Source organism: Mus musculus, chromosome 19, assembly GCF_000001635.26.
Source record: "Mus musculus strain C57BL/6J chromosome 19, GRCm38.p6 C57BL/6J".
NCBI classification, from domain to species: Eukaryota; Metazoa; Chordata; class Mammalia; order Rodentia; family Muridae; genus Mus; species Mus musculus.
In genome coordinates, this window is record NC_000085.6 from 55,687,347 (window position 1) to 55,707,881 (window position 20,535).

Consider the following 20,535-nt stretch of genomic DNA (forward strand, 5'->3'; position numbering starts at 1 on the left):
ACAGCCGCCTTGGAAATCAACATGGCGGTTCCTCAGAAACTGGGAATCAATCTACCTCAAGACCCAGCTGTACCACTTCCAGGCACCCAAGGGAAGCACAGTCCTACCACAAGGACACTTGCTCAACTGATTGTAGTGGCTTTATTCATAGTAGCCAGGATACTGGAAATAATAATTCTTTTTTTTTTAAGGATGCCACTCAATTTCTCAGTTTCTCTTATACTTGGGAAATACACCCTCTACCCCACCCCACCCCCATTTCCCTTCTTTCCTCTCCTTTCTTTCCTCTGTCCTTCTGCTTTTCCAAGTCTTCATCTCTACCTATTCCACTCATGTATGGCTCCTTCTTTCTTCTCTGAGTGCCCGACCAGGTGCTTTCCTCGAGCAGTTTTGTGCTCGGTAGGACGCTCTTCTTATAATTGTTTCAACCCCAAATGCTACTCTTCATCTCCCACTCAAGATGTGTTACTTCGAAGAGGACACATTGTCTTTTCCTCATGACACAGTTCTTTCACTCTGTGTCCTTTCTTGTCTAGCACAGTGTAATGACATCCAGACATTGTCCGGGACAGGCCAGCATCTACTTTTCCTTCTGGCAGAGGATTTGATTTTCCTTCATACAGACACATCGTGTGCTCTCTCCCACCATCCTTTTAAGTTCAGACTCACCCTTCGGAAAGGTCAGCTCCTGGCTCAGAAGAGTGTGGCCCATAGCATCAATCCCTTCTGCTCCCCTGCCAGATGTTCGCTTCTAGACCCATCGGGGCTGACACAGGAAATAACCTTCCCATGAACAGGGTCGTGCCAGAGGACAGCTGAGGGAGAGATGGCAAGAGCAGGAATGATGGGTGCATCTGATCTCCTGGCTTCCTCAGCATCTGAAGCAAAACTCTGCCGGGGCATCTCCCACAGCCTCTCCCTCCATTTTCCACACAAAGCTCTCTGGGTTGATCTTAATGTTATTTCAGGAACACTGTAGTATTCTGCAATACGTATAACAAGTCCTTCATAAATATGTATTGCTAAGATGAGAGTAAAACGTTCAATCAGCCAGCTCTAAAAAGGTAAAGCTTTCTTTTATGATGAAACCCACACAAACCGTGGTGGTTTCCCACTTGTTTCCCAGTGACAGAAGGTCAGCGAGGGGCAGCCAAAGGGAAGATGATGCATCTCTATTTTACTGCTCTCCACCACCCCCATCCCACCCTCACCCCCACCCTCCCACTACCCCACCCCTGCTTTCCTGGCGAAGGACTAAGGAGTAAATGCAGGGCCTCCCCCACGCTGTCAGAGCGCTACCCCTGAGATGCACTCTTATCACTTTTAGTTATCTTTTGAGATGAAGTCTCACAAGTTGCCCAGACTGACCTCAAACTCACTTTCTGATTGGCTGACGATAGCTTGGCATCCCCAGGTCTGGGTGAGTTACGGTGGCAGCTGTTGTTACCTCTTCCTCTTTCTCTCCACTTTCATTTTTGTTTTTGAAACAGGGACTTGTTTTATAAGCCAAGCTGACCTTTAACTCCCAATTCTCCTGCCTCAGTTTTCCGAGTACTGGGATTGTGGGTGTACAAGGCTGCACCTAGCCGAATTATGCTTTTTGACTGAGACCGTAGACTCTAAGTTGAGGCTGCATGGATTCAAGTCAGTATCTTGATATTTAAAACCTCTGTGTCCTAGGTAAGGTGTTCAGTCTTTCTAGTCCTCGCCTTCTTCAAAGGGAAAAGTGCTGTCTATCCCCTGGGTTGTCATGAACACTGTGTGAAACACACCTTTCTATAAAAGTCCACTTTCATGGTGCTATCAGTTCTAGAATGCCAACGTCTCCTCCCATCTGAACCCTTTGTCCTTTGGCATCCTAGACAGTGCCATCTTATGCTGCAAGATGCAAAATAACGAGTTAGGAGAGCCTTAGCCTAAACAGAAAGAAGCACTTCTCCATGATAATGATGACCCCAGGGTCCCATCACTGCGCTTGGCCTCTACCAGCGCTATGACAAAGTCATGCCCTCAGACTTTACAGATCTTTGCTGTCTGTGGGCCGGGCAATCGTAGCCCGCACTTCCTGGAGTGAGAGCAGAGGTTTAAACATCAGTTTTGGCCCTTCACGTTTCAACCTCTCTGAGGCTCCCTTTGTTCATACTCGAAGTGGGAGTTAGGTCACCAGCATTGGTAAGGAAATCACGGACATTTTTTAGGAGACCGTTGGTCTGCACAACAAGGCTGTTTACCGAGTCCTGGCAACAGTATGGTCTTCCTGATGCAGAGCAGGGTGAATGGTATGCTTGTGTACTTTGCACTCATGCACCTTAGACTAAGGAGGAAGAGAGTTCCCATTTGGCAAATTCTAACAAAGCATGGTGAGTAATTTGATAGGGAAGAACAAGGAACTTGGGCGCTGGCAGTGGGAGGCTCGTCACAGGCTCGTCACAGGCTCGGTGTTCAGAGGATGAGATGAAGGACCGATAAGAAGTCAAAGGAGAAGAGAAAGAGAAAGAGTTGCGTGCCACCCTGCGCGTCTCTCCCCGTCTTATCAGGTGACTGAGACTGAGGCTCTATGGCTTTGCTCTCATCACAGACTTGGTTGGGGACATAGTAGCCTGTGAGTTTATAGTTGAATAAGTTAAGTTGGCTTAGGATGATGGCTCAAATAGAACCAAGATATGACACCCTTTTTCCCCCAATCCCCAAACCTGACATAAAAAAAAAAAAAGCATTATCCTAGCCTTTTACCAATTTGGGAACCTGGACTGCAGACGAAGCCAATACCTCCTAGAGACTAAGAGAGAAAAATGTTAGGCCCTAAAATTACAAACCATTGATTGGTCTTTTGCCTAAAGAATCAATGGGTCCACACTGCTTTTGAAACCAGTTGAGCTGAGCTCTGTATTGTTTTCAGTGAACCATTTTGAGCAACACACAAGAAGTCATTTTAAGAAATCTGGCTGAAGAGGACCAGAGATAACCATTGTATTTAACAACAGGGAAGCTACCTGAGGCCTAAGCAAAGTCAATATTAGAGGCAGGGGCATGGAAGCAGCAAGAGCCTGCTTCTACACAATAACTAAGTGGGTAGGAGACCCCTTAAGGCATGAATCCTTGACTGGGCTTCATGGGTCCAATTTAATCTCTGTCCTCACAAAGAGCCAGGATTCTCTAAGATTTTAAACACTCATGGTCCTATAAGCCACCAAAACACATCCCTGCCACAAGTCTCTCACCTTTGTGGCTTCTCTGCCACCCAACTGGTTTCACTGTAGAGGGAACAACTGGACTAAGTTAGAATAAACTAAGTTCCCATCACAGGTAACCAATTGGATTCAAGTTTGGCTATTGTCTCTGTAAGGTAACATGTGTGGTGGGCCACATGTGTCCCACTGGCCCTCTCAGAAAACACAATTAAAAGCATGCCCTGGGCTTAGTGATAGACGAGGTTCTGCGTTGAGCCTCCCTGTACTGAAACAATCAAGTAAACAAGCAAAATCCTACACATGCTTGCGCTGGTGAGATGTTTGGCAGATAAAGGAAGTTGCTACTAAGCACAAGGCTCCTAGTTTAATCCCCAGAACGCACAGGGTAGAAAGAGACAACTGACTCTGACTCCCCAGGTTGTCCTCTGACCTCACATGGGTGCTATATAGCACGTGCACCCCAACACACAAATAAATTTTAAAAAAAAAACAACAACAACACACCTATGTACACTCTCTCCAAGGAAGAGAATGTGAGAAGCAGGCTTCGCACTGACGACTAGGTAGAGAGCTGCATCAGCATTCTATCATTTATAAGCTATAGTGGGTTCAAGTTTCCTTAACTGGGGTCTCTTCCAGTAAAGAAAGGATTCCAGCCAATTAATGTAACTCTCTCCCCCTGCCCATAACCCCAGGAGCCCCAGCACTCTCTTCCAGAAGTGGCACATCTGTCACATTGCTGCTCACGGATACCCTGCCGTCTTCCTTCCGTAAGCCCCAGCGGTCTACCTTGGCTTTAGGCAGGGCTTGGGACCTCGGAGGAGCGGATGACTAGCATTCCTTCGTTCCTGGGATCGTACCTGCACAGAAGAACAGGTTACGATATTCCCAAGAGGGAGTGCAGGTCCAGGCTGCTTCTCTGAGAATACTGCTGGACACGTTCTATGCTTGCCCCCTCTACAACACTCTGAGGCAAGCGTATACTCCTACCCCACTTAGATGTTTGTGAACTTTTCATTGGAAAGAAATTTAGATTTATGGAAAATTTGGAAACTAATCCCCATATATCGTTCAACCAGCACCAACCTAAACACTAGCATTTGACACAGTTACAATATAATCAGCCCTCCTCCAGGTGGACTCAATTAGTATAGTTCCTGCTAGCATGCACACGCCTCGGCACTTGAGCCCCAATACATCATTGGACAGGCTGGGGCAGCTCACTCCTGCAATCTGGCACTTGGGAGGCTATAGGATCGAGAGTTCAAGATTATTCTTAGCTATGTAGAGAGTTGGCCTGGCATACATGAGGCCTGGTCCCCAAAATTAATTAGTTAGTTAGTAAACTAACACAGACAGCACTTAGTCAACCCATAGAACAAATAACTCAGCCAGCTGGCATATCTGTAATCCCAGGACACCAAAGGCTGATACAAGACTTGAGTTTGGCCTAGACCACATCTTTAGTTTCCTTGAGATAATTTGAAGAGGGAGTGCTGGCCAGTTTGAGATTCACAGAATAAGCTTCCACTTGGATTTGTCCGATGTTCCCTCAAGATTAGGTCCGGGCTACATGATTCGGGCAAGAATATCACCGTGCCCTTTTCAGAGCATAGATTGAGTGGTACATGATGTCAATTTATGTCATTACTTGGAATGTCAACTCTGATTATTTGATGCCGGTGGCGTTTGCCAGCTCTCTTCTCTGCAGAGCCACCATTCTTCCCTTTGCAACTGATAAATGACTAACCGGTGGCCCAAGTCTCCCAGCCCGGAAAGCAACTGCCTCTCCTCCCTCACGTTTGCTCTCTCCAGTTTTTTATTCTTCTTTTACTCATGTATCTGAAATAGGGTGTCACATAGCCCAGGCTACCCTTGAACTCATTATGTTGGCAAGAATGACCTACAATTCCTGACCCTCCTGCTTTACCTTCTGAGGGCTGGGACTGCAGGAAAGCACTGCCGTATTCAGCTTACACAGCACTGGGATGGAACCCAGGGCCTCGTGTGTGATAGGCAAGCACTTAGCCAGCCTCTGTCCACTAATTCTAACACTGATTGAGGTGGCTTTGTGGTGTTTGCCAAATACTAACTCTATTTCCACATTTCCCCCAAGATTATGAATTGGAATTCTACTGTAAGGAAAACCATGCCTCTTCTTTGTCTTAATTTGAATATTTATTTATTTATTTATTATTTTTGCCACCATAAGCTCCTTGAACACTGAACCCATTTATCAGAGGAGAAAACTAAGACTGAAAGCTGTTAGAAAAGATGCACATAGTCTCAAAGCTAGCATGAGGGAGGCAGCTAGGTTTATTCTTGGGCCACCTGAGTCCTTGACAGTTACTACTTTCCGGGGCCTCCTCGAGGCTGAGGATCTCCAATTCAAATCTCACTTAATGAAAAAGCTGGCCTATAGCTCTGTGTTAGAGTGCTGGCAGGAGCACCTTGTTTCCATCCCTAATGCTGCTAAACTAAGACTAACAGTTCCTGAGAACGTACACTTTGTAACAACCCAGTTCTCTCTTGCTTGACCACTGAGGAGTCCCAACTGGTAGTAAATGTAGCAATCGCACTGTAAGAGGGAGCTCGGCCTCTTTGGCATCCCCTGCCTGGGGTCTAGCTCCTTCCCGTTCCCATGCTGGTTTTTCTTTGGCAAGGAAGCAACTTGCACCCTCTTTATAACCAGGCATGGTGGCCCTCGCTTGCAGTTTCAATGTGCAGGAGGCTGAGGTAGACACATCACAAACTCCAGGCCAAATCAGGCTGCATAATGAGACTCTGGCTCAGATAAAACAGCAAAACTTACCAAGTGGACAATCACAAAAACATACAAAGCATTCATAAATGCACACTTTCTCTCTGTGGCTGCCAATAAACCAATGTGCCAGCTGGAGTTTGTAGACGACGTGGTTGTGATATCCAGGTACCGAGTGCCAAGTGCCTTAAGTTTTTTATATAGGACAGGAGGAGCCTTTAAACAGTGTCCTATGCATCTTTAAGATGGGACCTCAGATGGCTTATTTCAGGGCATTCTTTGAAGATTACAGGAGCTAAGGTTGCAAGCGGCCAAACTGTAGTTCTCAAGCAGAGATTCCAAGAAGGCTAAATACCAGGGTAGTTACAGGGCAGGTCAATGCCCTTACAAACAGTGGATGCTAGAGCCCTGCACCTTAACCCTCGGGACATTTTCCCTCCTTCTGGAAATTTAAAGATGCATCTCTCTTCTCCCATCTCCACCTGTAGCAGGTACAATTGACCTGTTCCCATGTTGTAGGCACAGATCTAAGTCTGGGGGACACCTGCTGAGATGTCTAGGCTCCTGTGTCCTGGAACAAGGAACTGGAGCAGGGACACATTGTCCAATGTAGAGGCAGATGAATTTACTAAGAAAAGAAACAAGTCTCAAACATGGAAGTGAATGAGAGATGCCCCTGGCCCCCAGGCAGGAGTGTGGCGGTATGGATCCTTTCCACAGTCCCTCTCCTCCCTGGGAGATCTTTCTCGATCTTTCACCATATTGCCTTCCCATCCACAGTACTGGTTCAAGTGCAGGCAGGTTGTATACTTGGGATCAAAGAGACACAGGCAGCTTGGAACCTTCTGGAAGAAAAAGGCTCCTGTCCTCCATGTATAGGCCTGAAGGAGATGCTGCCTCTGTTTTTTCCCCCATTGATGGATGCCAACTTGCCAGGGAAAAGCTGTTGCTGAGGTGGAAACCGGCTGGGCTGTGCCCAACTCCACTGGAACCCAGGCTGTCACCTGGACTGTTTCGAGGGGCATTCTTATTAAAAGTAAAAAGACTGCATGCAGACTGCACATTCTGGGGTCTCGGAGCACCCTAGCACCTCCCGGGAACACCAGCCACTAATCTCTGCTCACACAGGGGAGGGCTGATCCCAGGAGATCCTGGAGCCTCCCTCTGCTCCCTTGGCCAGGTGAGACCCCAGGGAGGGAGCCTGGCCCTAGCTCCGGGCTTCTGCGCTTTCTATTTATACGCGAAACCGCTTGCTTCTCTTAGTTAGTGGCAGATCTGCCTGTTTGATGTTAATGAGTTTGTGAACCCAACAAAAACATAAAAGAGGAGGCTCTTGCGAAGAGGGAAAATAGAAAATAAAGTGGCATCGAGATGGGACGCGCTCGAGATCCGCCTTGAATCTCACCAGCCCTCTTTCTTTGGCTTCTCAACGGGGCCCCCTTTCATCCAATGGAAGAAATCAAGATAAAATGCCAGTCTGGTGAATATCCCGCAAAACCAAACCACTCTGATTAGTCTGGACAAAGAAAATGAAGAATTTGGCTGATCAAAGTGAGCTCGGCTCCCCCTTAAGCCTCACCCACCCCATTAGGCCTCCTGTGGACAGGAAAGGCAGAGTTTTCCCCCATCAGGGAGGCCGCCACGTTCATTTTCAAGCAGCCTCTTGCACACGGATGAGTCTTAGCTGTCTCCTAATAACCCACTTTAGGACACAGACGTTCTGATCTGATATTATTAAATGAAAGTGGCCGCTTTCTAATCTGGGGAGAGCGGGGGCATTTGTAACAGCCAGAATCAAAGGCTGGGGCTCTTTCTGTTCCTAATTATCAATAGTGTTTTATAATCTTATTAATATTGATACACAGTATACTGAAGATCTGTTAAGGAGGAATGTATGTGGAAGATAATTAACAAGATCCGAGTCAGATCAATCGCCGATTTGACAGCCAACGGTGTGTGGCTTATAAATTATACATATTCTAGGTATTGCTCAAAATGTTTAAAGTTTCAGTCCAATCCTTCCACTCGGAGCTCTCGGGGAAGCTTGAACCTAGAGGTACTGTCCCCAGCCTACTTGGAACCTCCTCTGCATACACAGGACTTGCCTTCTTACTTAAAAATCAAAGGGTTCCCGTCTCCGCCAGCTCTACACGAGGCAAGAAAACACACCTTTTCCTTGTAAAGTGCAGAAAAACAAAAGGTGAGATCTTGTAAGGAAAGAGATGATTAAGAAAAGGAAGGTAATTTGCCTTTTGATTTCCGAACAAGGTAGCGGCTGAGTGTCTCAGACAGTAGAGCTCACGTGCTCCTCGGTGCAGTTGGGACTGACGTGAGATAGCAGGCACAGCGGCGAATAATCTCAATAATGTGCCTGTTTGAGTGGACTCTTAGACAAGTGGTGTGTGTGTGTGTGTGTGTGAATGTGTGTGTGTCTGAGGATGTGTGTGAATGTGTGTGTGTGTGTGTGTGTGACTGAGGATGTGTGTGAATGTGTGTGTGTGTGTGTGTGTGTGTGTGTGTGTGTGAGACTGAGATGTGTGTGTGTGTGTCTGAGAATGTGTGTGAATGTGGTGTGTGTGCGTGTGTGTGTGTGTAAGACTGAGGATGTGTGTGAATGTGTGTGTGTGACTGAGATGTGTGTGTGTGTCTGAGGATGTGTGTGAGTGTGTGTGTGTGTGTGTGTGTGTGTGTGTGAGACTGAGATGTGTGTGTGTGTGTCTGAGAATGTGTGTGAATGTGGTGTGTGTGTAAGACTGAGGATGTGTGTGAATGTGTGTGTGTGACTGAGATGTGTGTGTGTGTCTGAGGATGTGTGTGAGTGTGTGTGTGTGTGTGTGAGTGTGTGTTTGGGTGTGACTGAGGATGTGTGTGAATGTGTGTGTGTGTGTGTGTGTGTGTGTGTGAGACTGAGGTGTGTGTGTGTGTGTGTCTGAGAATGTGTATGAATGTGTGTGTGTGCGTGTGTGTGTGAGACTGAGGATGTGTGTGAATGTGTGTGTGTGACTGAGATGTGTGTGTGTGTCTGAGGATGTGTGTGAATGTGTGTGTGTGTGTGTGTGTGTGTGTGTGTGTGTGTGTGTGTGTGTGAGACTGAGGATGTGTGTGAATATGTGTGTGTGTGTGAGACTGAGGGTGTGTGTGAGTGTGTGTGTGCGCGCATACATCTGCAAAGCTATCACGAAAAAAGCAACGAGGACTTAGCAGCCCTGAAAATAACCCACCCAGTCAGACCATCACCTATAACAGAGATTCCTTGGCTATACCTGTATTTCCAAGGCTGGAGGATTACCATGAGTTAGAAGCCAACCTATGCTACATACTGAACTCCAAACTAGCCTGAGCTACAGAGTGAGACTGTCAAAAAGGAAAGAAGGAAAGAAGGAAAGAAAGAAAGAAAGAAAGAAAGAAAGAAAGAAAGAAAGAAGGGAGGGAGGGAGGGAGGGAGGGAGGGAGGGAGGGAGGGAGGGAGGGAGGGAGGGAGGGAGGAAGGAAGGAAGGAAGGAAGGAGAAAGAGACCAACCAGAAGCATCCACACCTGTGTTGCTTGCCCTGGCTGTGAGGAGACACTTGTACATGTTTAAAAACAGCTGGTTGATTCTGTGGAGATACTAAAGAGTTCTTTCCACCCATTTCACAGAAGGAATTATCTAGTCTGCGGCACAGAGAAGTTCTCTGTGAGTGTTTTTCCTTCTGTTTCTACCATCTGTAACAGATACAGAGGCCGCTCCGCTGGATGTCATCAGAACGGAGTGACTGTGTCCGGAAGCTTGTCTGCTGCTCACAGTCATAACACTGTGAGTTCTAAGCCAGTGCTAGCTCCCCGTGCACACGGAAGAAAGCCAGCCTTGCTCACCAGCACACGAGTCTCCCTTTTTGGTTCCTGCGGGACCCCCACTTGATTCAGTGTCCCATGTAAGCCATTTGCCATTCCCATCTGTTCCTGTCTTGCTCTTTCATGCTGGCTTCTTCCCTGGAAGTGCCTTCTCCTGCTGCCTCACCTTTTGGAAGCACCATAAGATGCCACATTCTCCAAATGGCTTCCCTGGTCCCTTAAAGCAAGCGTTGCTTCTGGCCACTGATCACAGTTTTCTTGTATTGGGAGTGTTGGAACCTAATCTCTCCCTGTCTCTCTCTCTGTGTCGCTCTGTCTCTGTCTCTCTGAGATATTATTTATCCCAGCCCCGTCCTGCATTTACCATGCAGCTGAGAACATTCTTGAACTTCTGCCTTCACTTCCTAAATGTGAATGTTATATGAACCACGTAGAGCAGGGCTGGGAATCGGACCCAGCTGAGCAAGCACAGGGTACCAACTGAGCTACATCCCTAGTCTTCTGTGTTCTGAGACAGAGCCTCACTAGACAGCCTTGGTTGGCCCGGAACCCACTACTTAGATCACTTAGATCATGCAGGTCTCAATTCCAGCCATCCCTCTGCCTTTGCCTCTGCTTCTGGAGGGCTGGGTTTATAGGCATATCTGGCTCATTTGCTCATTTCATCCTCTGTGGATTCCCACCCATGAGAAACACATATACATTCAATGTCTGAGTATTTTGGGTCCTGTCTCAAGGCAACTGCCCTTCACCCTTTGCTGGTATATTCTGTTGCCTTCCACAGTAGATAGAGAGAGGTAGGAACACATCTGGCCACTGTGACCACAGGAGCTTCCGTTTATTGAGCACAGATCTGTAGCCCGAATGGCTGTCTTACTGAGTTCTCCCAGCAGCCTCTTGGGTTGGACCTAAGACATGCTTCATCTAGCTGACAACACACCAATAACTGCTCTGTCTTGTCTCCATGCTCCTGAGTGTCAGGTGCACCATGCTTCCCAGAAGGCCTTGCAGTTGGGTAATAAACATCACAATGGCAACAAAAATAATTCTTCTATAGTAGAAAAAAAGCTTGTGTAATAATGCAACAGTAGGTAACAGAATTATTCTGGAGGAACTGAATTGGTAATAGCAAATATGCATTCATTCGTTCATTCATTCATTCATTCACCTGATATCCATGGAGAAGCTGCAAGGCACTAGGCCCTCCGCAGGAATGAGAGCCTACTAGATACTCACAGTAGGAGCAGACCTGGGACTTCTCTTGCTTTCTTCTTCTGCCCTGCCATGCGGTTGCGGTTGTGGAGGTAGTTTTGACCTATGAACCCAGGTCTGGTTCTGATGCAGATATAGATCAATGCTGGCCTCGGGAAGGAGTTGATGGTGACATAGAGATGCAGTTCTCCACCCTGGAGAATTCTCTGTACAGTGAATATCACTGTGGCCATTATTTCTAGGAAAGAAGGGCAGTCTGAGTTATCCTGAGGTCCCTTACTGCCCTTTGCATTTGTAGAATGCAATAGATGCTCCAGAGAAAAAGGAATAGGATCTATATCCACGGAGAGGGGGTAGAAGGAAGAGAAATGTGGGAAGGAGTGGAGCAACCTGCATCACGTGATTACAGGGGACCAGAAATCCCCCATCCTGCCCTGCGAGCTGGAGAACCGTGAAGGCTGACATCCATCAAGCCTGAACTCAAGACCTGAGAACAGAGGACTCAGGTGCGGGTCCCAGTCTAACGTCAAGAAGTCTGAGAGCTGCCACGCCCAATCCCAGTCCCAGGAGAAAATGGACAGTGAAGGAGCAGTCGGGCCCTTCCCCCATCCTGTTGGCACCTTCGGCCTCTGTAGATGGGAGAACACGACATTTATTCCTAATCTCTGACTCATGCTAGTCTGCTCTGGAGACCACCTCCTGCTGACACACCCAGAGCTATCCTAGCATCTCTTAGCCCCGTGGTGCTGACAACTGAAATTAGCCCTCACGTAAAGAGATTATGGGTTCCAAAGTTCCCTCACTCTGTAATGCTCTGAAAGCTTGCCTGCAGCCCACAGGGAAGGGGAGGAAGAACTTGGAGAACTTGAACTAAGGGCTAGCCCAAGCCACAGCACTGGTGGTGGCTTCTAGAATCTCTGTTAGGCTTTGTGTGTAGTTTTTTTGTTTGTATGTTTGGTTGGTTGGTTGGTTTTTGTAATTTTATTTTTCTCCCTGAGATATTGTCATACTTGTTTCTGTTTAGGGCATCCTCTTAGAAATATTTTGAGGGCACTGTCGAAAACACTGTATCCATGAAAATATCACACTGTGCCCATAAATATGTATGATAACGAGTCAATTAATTTTTAAAACAGGGTCATCATGGCTCAGGCTGGCCTCAAATGCTATGTGAGGCCAAGATGACCTTGTGCTTCAAGTTTAATTATGTGTATGTGTGCTTGCCTGCATTTGTGTAGGTACACCACGGGAGTGCCTGAGGGCCACGGAGTCCAAAGGAGGCTTCAGACCCTCTGGAAGGGAAGCACGGATGGTTGTGGGCTATCATGTGGGTTCTGGGAATGGAAGCCAGGCCCTCTGCAAAAGCAGTAAGTGCCTTCAGCCACTGAACCAGCTCACCAGCTCACCCCACTTCCACTTGTAATTCTCTGCCTCCACCTCCAAGGTGCACCAGCTGTGATATTGCTTGGTTTCTGTGGTGCAGAGGGTCATATTTAGGGTTCCCTGTGCAGTAGGCAAGTGCTCTGTAAACTGAGTCACATTCTCACCCAAGTGAAAATATGTTGAATTAAACCTTTGTACTTCATGTAGAAGCTCACATAACCTTCCTAAGATCCCAAAAGAGATGGGACTGTCACTGCCGTCCTCCACATACACAGCGATGAGGGTCGATTACGGGAACAGGACATGAGTCTGGAAACTTAGTGGAGGAAGGTAACCGACCATCCCAAGGTCACACAGCATGGCAGGAGATTATGAAAAAGAAACACAACCCCCATCTGTCTGACTGGAAAACAACTGGGATGTCATTGCCCAGAAAAGTCATTGCTGCCCCTCTTCTACCACTGGCTCCTGCAGCGTACCCCATAGTCCCCCTATTCTGAAAGGAGTGCTTGGAGAATGGCCTCAACCTAGGATGCTGAGCCCTTGCCTCTGCTAGGATGTTCCCTCGTTATCAGCATGGGGAATGGGTATACATGAGACTGATGGTATCAATTATACATGATCCTGGGCTAAGCCCTGTGCCCTGGGAGCTGCGTGGAGAGGTGCCTCCAACGAGAGAGCCTCTTAACTCCTTCCCTGCTATTCGGAAACTGCTTACAGCAGTGTTTGCTGCGGTTAGAGTTGATTAGAGTTGTGTTGGATGCCTCTGTCCAGGGAGTTGTTGTGTGTAGGTCTCCCTGGTGGCCTCAACTCCCTGGCCTTTACTCTCAGGCTCCTTAGCGCTGCTCCTGACTTTACACAGGTGTAAATCAGGCCATTAGCACCTTCTGCCTCAGCCGGGGAGGTGTGCCCAAAAGGGGGTTTAAAGGTGACAGGGTTGGGGTGGGGAGGAAACCTGATCATTTTAATGTTTAACCTCGGTGACAATGGGATCGGGAGCCCTCCCCACCCCCACGCAAGCAGCTTCTGTGGAGAGAGTCCATAAAATACCTCAGATAAGAGAGGAACTCAGCGGGAGGAACTGGGTGGCTAAACCACAGATCAGACTCAAGGCAGCTGAGAGAAAGCAACTCTGGAGAGAGGACATAGCCCTTTCCACCAGCCCTGTCCTTCGGCAAGTGCACCCTTCCTTAGTCTGAGAGGAGAAACCCCTAACAGTTAGTTCTGCATTCAGTGTTAAACGACTGGGAGGCGGAAAACTGAAGGGAACATAACTCTGGTTAGGACAGGAGAGAGGAGAGCCATTTCTGGTAAATAATTAACAATACAACATGTTTCCCTTAAAAAAAAAAAGTACCCAGAAGAACTTTCAACTTCTCTAATTTGGAAAGTCAAAAGTTTAACTGGGCGCCAGGAAGCTGTTGGCCAAACCCTGCTTCTTGCCCAGTCATCCTGGCAGCGTGGGAGCTGTGACCACCTCCCTCTTGGTAAGATCTGGAGTGTAGGTGGCAACAGCCGATGACATCTGGCTTCTCTGGGGTGTCCCAGGAAGAGGGTGGGACCCTCAAATCTCATCCTGGGTGTCAAAGATCCCTCTGCTAAGTGTTCCGGAACTAAGTGTGTTCTCAGATTCATGGCAAATCAAGTCACGGAGACAAATTAGGACCTGCAACATTCGTTTTAGAACTCAGTCCACTTGGGGTCTCCATTCTGATTTGTAACCTCGCCCAAGTTGCTTTCCCAGCCCTGGGCAGTTTACTTCATTATTGACCTGAGGCAAACTGCCTTCACAGAGCTGTTGCCTGACAGTGCTTGTTGTGGGGGTGGGGTGGCACGTGATGCCTGCCTGTGCGCCACGTTCTTCTGACCCCCGTTTTTGAAATACAGCCCCGAGTTTGACTGGAGCACATTCCCCATGGAATGACTGACTTACTGTCCGCACTGCCTTCCCTACTACAGTAGTGGAATTGCTCAGTGGCGATCCCAAGGCCTGCAAAGCCTAAAATAAGTAAGTATTGCTCATGACGTTGCGGTCCTCTTAGATCAGTAAAGATACAGCCGCGTGTAGATGAGGTGCTAGTTTGAGCATCTCATCCTGCCCTCGCCCTTGGTCTTTGGAAGGATGCTGCTTGCTTACTGATGTCCTCCGATGCTCACAGCTCCCGTCTCCACCCAGCGTCTAACGTCCAGAGACTTCAGGTCCAGCCTTCCCTTTGCTGTTGACAACACCGCAGCTGAGGAGGATGGAGTTGTTCGCTGTTGTTAAGACAGACTAGGTGGGCCCTGACTTTGGTGGCTACCAAATTTTCTGACAGATGTCAACCTGAGGTTCAGGAAGAAGAAACCAGAGGAACAGGTGGAAGCAAAAGAAGCCCAAAGGCAGACCCATGGCCTTGACTCACCACATAGGTCTTGGAGCCAGCCTATGGATGAGGAAAGAAGGCAGTGAGCCAGGTCTCTTCCCTGGACCGAAGTCAATAAGGCTGTGCAACAGCTTTTCTCTTCCCCAGACTTTAGACAATGAGGTGTGCAGCAGCTTTTGTCTTCCCCAGACTTCAGTCAATAAAGTGTGCAGCAGCGTTTGTCTTCCCCAGACTTCAGTCAATGAGGTGTGCAGCAGCTTTTGTCTTCCCCAGACTTCAGTCAACGAGGTTATACAGGGGACAAAGCATCAGGAAAGACTAAGAGAAACTCAAAGCCTTCTTGGAAGCAGCACTAAGTGTACCGACTCAGTAAAACTTCCCAAAGACAAAGAAAGTGGTTACATTTGGCAAATAGACAGAACCCTTCCCGTTAACTCATGCTGGCTAATAGTGTCCTTTCCTTCACCCAGTTTTTTGCCTTCTTGTTAAGGAGGCAAGAGTTCACTCAACCCACACAGCCACTCTGGAATCAAAGGTGTCCTTTCAAAGTTGTCTCACAAAGAATTGGGGATAAAAGTCTTTGTTCTTGGGTCCAGGTCGCTGGAGTATCCCAGAAGCCCTCCACTCCTGGTGGCCGGCCACCTATCTTCCCTCCCTCCTGCACGTGGCCCCATGTGCTTTCCAACAGCAGGATTCAATGTGCAAAGCAGCTATAGGAACGTGAACGGGAGTCTGGCCAGTCCTGATCACTGGTACCTCCACTTGCCCTCTCTGGTGGCATTCCTGCCTCAGATCCTCTCTTCCTGGCATTTATCCATCAACTTCAAGATCGCAAAGTCCAAACACCAGTCCCATGACACAGTCAGAAGTACCAATCTAGTTTCAGTTCCTGGCACCCACAATGAATGGTCCACAACTGCGTATAAAGTTTCAGAAGATCTGACATCCTGTGCCGACCTCTGAGAGCATCTTCACGGGTGTACACACAAATGAAGATGTGCACACACAGTGTACATGTACATAAAATTTTTTAAAATATTTCTTAAAAAAGAAAGCCGACTCTCTGGACACTATACACTGCTTTTGGTAGCATGGACGGACAGGGAATTATGTAATGGTTTTGAATGCACTGATGCTGGGTTTCCAATGGCCAGGGGCCTATGGAGTTAACCCTTTTCTCAATACTTCATATTGAGAAATGTTCTCTCTCTCTCTCTCTACCATACACACACACACACACACACACACACACACACACACACACACCTATGGATTGAACCCATGACTTTACTCATGGTATGCAAAGACTCCACTTGTACCTTAAATATAAATGGACTTTTTCATAGGATCTATGATATCTGGTAGTCAATGAGACACACTTTATAGAATTTTCTGGCATCTTTGGTATGCTCCATAATTTTTACAAGTGGCAGGGATACTGTGATCAAAAAGCTTGTGAATCCCACTACTACCATAGTCTGACTTCTGGGAACCCCACCCCATCCCACACTCAACCCAGAAGGTAGAGAGTTTCCTATTAGTTCACATTGAGGAAGCTGAAACTCACATTACTCATGGGACTTGTGTTAGTCCACTATTTGGAAGCAGCCAACCTGGGACTAAAAGCTGGTGGGAGGGTCAGCTCTGTGTCCATGTGGACGTTTCTATCAACTCGGGGTGAGAGCTTTATAGGGTCCCTAGGGGAGCTCTGTGGGCCTGTCACCTGTTCATTCAAACAACACAAGGGTGGTGTTGCCTGGCTCATTCTGAGAGTCCTTCCACCTGGAAGTACCTCAAAGTACCTCAGCCTGAGCTCAGAGTACCAATCTGCAATCACAGGTGAGAACGGGTGAGGACAGTGACAGAGGAGTCATCAGGGTGAGGAGGTCAAAGGGCCACGGCACATCTGTTCATTGTTCATTGCTTCCCGCAGATTTCACCTCTCTCTCTCTCTCTCTCTCTCTCTCTCTCTCTCTCTCTCTCTCTCTCTAATTTGGATATAATCTAGTCATATCTCAACCCTGCAGCTTTGCCAAGAAGAAATTACTTTGAGAGAAGGAGGAAACAAAGCAAGACCCTTTGCACACTGAAAGGTTGGCCCACACGCCTTCCCTCCTTCTCCCGCTAATGGCTGTCCCCGTGGCCTAGGCCAGGGCTGTGCTTTGTTCCCGGTGAAAGACACAGAAGAGCACCAGCTTAGCTCTTAAACAAATAGTGCCATTTAAACCTCTCAGCGACACCATTGGCTAAGGAGCCCCGAGAAACACAGACTCTGGCTTCTGTTGGGTTTTGTGCATGTGTTTTGTTTTGTTTTGGATATTTTGTTATTCTGTACACTTCAAAAGAGGCTTGGGTGGCCTGGGGAAGGTCTGTGTCCTTAGTTCCTTTCCCTCCCGTGTGGCTTTTGTGGACTTGCTACTTCTGCTGATTCATTGTTCTAGCTTCTGGATTTAGGCTTTCAAATAAAGAGACTGGATTTAAAAAAAAAAAAATGAATGTGGCCCAAATGGAGGTACCTTGGGCAGCTAAGTCACACCTGTGAGCATGAGGTCACCGTATCCCCTGCGGCCGCTATCTTTCCTGAAGCAAAGACTGAGCTTCATCCACCAAATCCAATCATCAGGAAGCCTGGGGCCCAGTGCTGACCCCCACTCTTTGTCACCAGATTACACATCACACTTGCAAGATCTGGGAGAGGGGTCTCTGGTGGCATAGGAAGGAAGAGTTTAAACCCTACTTGGGCTTCTCCCATCCTTACCAGGACCTTGTACAAATGTGACCTCAGACAAACAACCCTGCCCCACCCCACAAGACTCAGAGACCATTGAAGAAATAAAGGGCTGGAGCCAGAGGTCAGGGGAAGCAACTGTGTCTTCTGGACATGACAGGACCATTGGTGTCACACACCCAAGCTGTGGCTGCCTGTATGAGACCCGCCCAATATCAAGTGAGACAACGTTCCAGCGTGGAGGAGAGAGGGGTTTGGACACCACTAGTTGAGGGACTATTGACAGATAATGGCTTCTGGGGGGAGAAAGAGTCGCTTTTCTTTAAGAGTGTGGCCCTAAGTGGCCAACCATGCACCAGTTGATGCCTCACACCTACAACTCTATGGGCAGCACAAGCTGGGCTTGGTGGGGTGTAGAAGGCGAAAAAGTGGAGGGGGGAGAGGAAGAGGAAGAGGACTGTGATACGAAGTTTGGAGTGGATATGATTGAAATGCCCAGTAAAGTTCTTTTTAAAAAAAAATGTACATTATTAAAAAATTAAGAGACAAGTGTGCACCACCATGCCCTGCTTGGAGGTTGATCTTCTGTCTGCTATATGGATCTGTAGTAATAAACTCCCCATGTCTGACTCACCAGGCTGTTATAGGGCTCAGCAGAATATATAGACAAGAAAACCCACTATGGTCTACACTGGCCTGTTTCAATCATTGCAAAACATCTGGAAAGCATAGGAGTCTCCAACTCAATGACATTTAGTGAGTGGGCTAGACTGCACACCTGACAAAGAGAAGCCACACCACGCAGCCATGGAATGACTAGACTCCAAACAGTATGATAGCTTGGTTCCGTCCTTGTTTCTTGTTTCTTGTGTAAAATGTTACAGCTTTGTCCATAGGCAGAGCCTCAGGGGTCCATCTTCTCTCCTCTCTACCACTGGGGATGTGTGTGTGTGTGTGTGTGTGTGTGTGTGTGTGTGTGTGTGTGTGTGTGTGTGTGTGTGTATACAGGTGCACACATTTTTTTGTTTTGTTTGTTTTGTTTTGTTTTTCAAGATAGGGTTTCTCTGTGTATCTCTGGCTGTTCTGGAACTCACTCTATAGACCATGCTGGCCTCAAACTGAAGAGATATGCCTGCCTCTGTTTCCTGAGTGCTGAGATTAAAGGTGTGCATCATCATAACTGCCTAGGATCTTTGAAAAGGTCTGGTCTAAGGGTCAACAAGATTTCTTGATGGTTCAAGGTCTTGGCCGTCAAGCCTAATGACCTGAGTTTGATCCATGGGACCCACGTGACAGAACAGAGTGGATTCTGAGTGCTGTCCTCTGATTTCCGCATGTGCACTGGTGTACATGTGAGCCCACACTCTATATATGAGAAGGTGAGGGAGACTCTGAGAGTTTCTCCTTGGGCCACTGATATCTTTAATGTCACTCCTCACCAACAAATAGTCCCTGCCATCGTCTCCCAACACCCATTGCCACCCTCTGTTTTAACTCTTCTCCCGTGGCCCTCTAAGGCCACAGCATGCAGGTTAAGAACTGCCCACTCCACAGCAGCATTGAAGGGAAATATGCATATTGCTTTCTCTAATGATTTAATAGTCTGTCTTCCCCAGTGAATGTTAAACCCCTGCAGGGTACGGAATGCGGTCAACTCATTGCTTCTCCGTGGCTCACTGGAGCAGTCACAGAGAGAGCACAGGCCAGACGGTGACTACACATCCACACAGGACACAGCACCTCTGGGCATCCCTGAGGGCAGCCCACCGATACATGCTTGCTGGGTTCTCAAGAGGACTGGGAGGCAGGAGGTATAAACAGGCCCTCGGCACAGCTAAGGAAACTGAGGCATAGAGAGGTCAATAACACAATAGCCCCAAAGCCCAAAACAAGCAGGGAAACTAGATTTCAGAGCTGGCTCCTTAGAAACCTGTGCTCTAAGGTACCACAGTGTTCAAACAAAACAAAAGCAAACAAACTGAACGGAAATAGAGCTTCCAGACTAATTAGCGGCACAATGGAGTTCTCCCAAGTAGAAAACTGAGAGATGGGTGCAGTAGCCATCTCCACTTTCTTCCAGGAAGAAAGTGTCGGGAGTTAGTTAGGTCCCCACACACTGCAACACACTCCAGGGCTGGGAGAAAAATGCCTGTACAGTACTTCGAGAGACTCAGAGGACCAGCTGGCAGGCAGCCACTGCCAACTGTCCTTGGTGACTTCAGACTCTGCTAAACCCTGAGTCCTCTGGGTGGGTTCATCCTTCAATCCTCAATGACTTGTTACAAAACTCTACTTTATGGAGATTCCGGGATACTTTAGGGGTTTTGCTCTTACGCCGAATGACAGTGACAGAATAGTCCAGTGAGATCCAACTAGAGAGGTGGCACTGTGCGTCAAGGCCTGTCTACGTGCACAACTGATGTGGTCCCAAGTTCCGCCTCCCCCGGGGATTGATGGAGTTAGATGTGGGTGTACAGTAGACCTAACCTAGGTCCTCGGCATAGCTCTGAGGCTTTGGGGAAACCCAGAGCTCTCCAGTCACACGGATGCTGCAAACCCAGAGCCAATATCAGAATGGAACAAGCGCTTGGAGGGCCTCGGAGGTTGTATTTTCCCCCAGGCCTAAGGCTATTTATTCCCAGTATCTCCTTGGTTTCTGAAACAGTCATTGAGATCCAGATCAACCCTGGGAACTGAAGGCTCTTTCTGTGTTCCCCACTTCTCAGTGGCTGCTTGCTCTTCAGTCCCAGGATCAGTGGGCAGGACGGTTGCTTAACATGCTCAGAACTCTGGCTTCCATGCCCAGCACTGCACCAGCACTAAGCATGTTGGGAATCTCAGCAACTCTGCAGGTAAAGAAGGGCAGAGGCATCAAGAGTTCAGAGTCACCTCCCACTACACAGGAAGCTAGAGGCCACTGTAGGATGCATGAAGCCCTGTCTTAAAAGGAGAAAAGAAAAGAAAAAGGGAGGAGAAAGAAGAGAAGGAGAAAAAGATGAAAAAAGCATCTGGTAACCTGTGGCATTCTTGGAGGACATCCTGGGCCAGCAACTCTAAGTCAGAAA

General features: G+C 47.8%; 2 long non-coding RNA genes across 2 annotated transcripts in view; one reads left to right on the top strand and one right to left on the bottom strand.

Moving 5' to 3' along the window:
* The window catches only part of 4930552P12Rik (RIKEN cDNA 4930552P12 gene), a 61,616-nt gene extending 46,758 nt beyond the window's left edge, over positions 1 to 14,858 (bottom strand). Inside the window, exons 1-2 of the long non-coding RNA NR_045318.1 lie at positions 14,782 to 14,858; positions 10,953 to 11,234 (exon numbers count right to left, since the gene is read on the bottom strand). This is a non-coding gene — a long non-coding RNA (RIKEN cDNA 4930552P12 gene). The remainder of the gene's footprint in view (positions 1 to 10,952; positions 11,235 to 14,781) is intronic.
* Positions 13,797 to 15,281, top strand: Gm41871. Its single transcript, XR_877940.2, has 3 exons — positions 13,797 to 13,866; positions 14,267 to 14,387; positions 14,539 to 15,281. It is a non-coding gene; the product is annotated as a predicted gene, 41871 (long non-coding RNA).
* Positions 15,282 to 20,535: the final 5,254 nt, after the last annotated feature.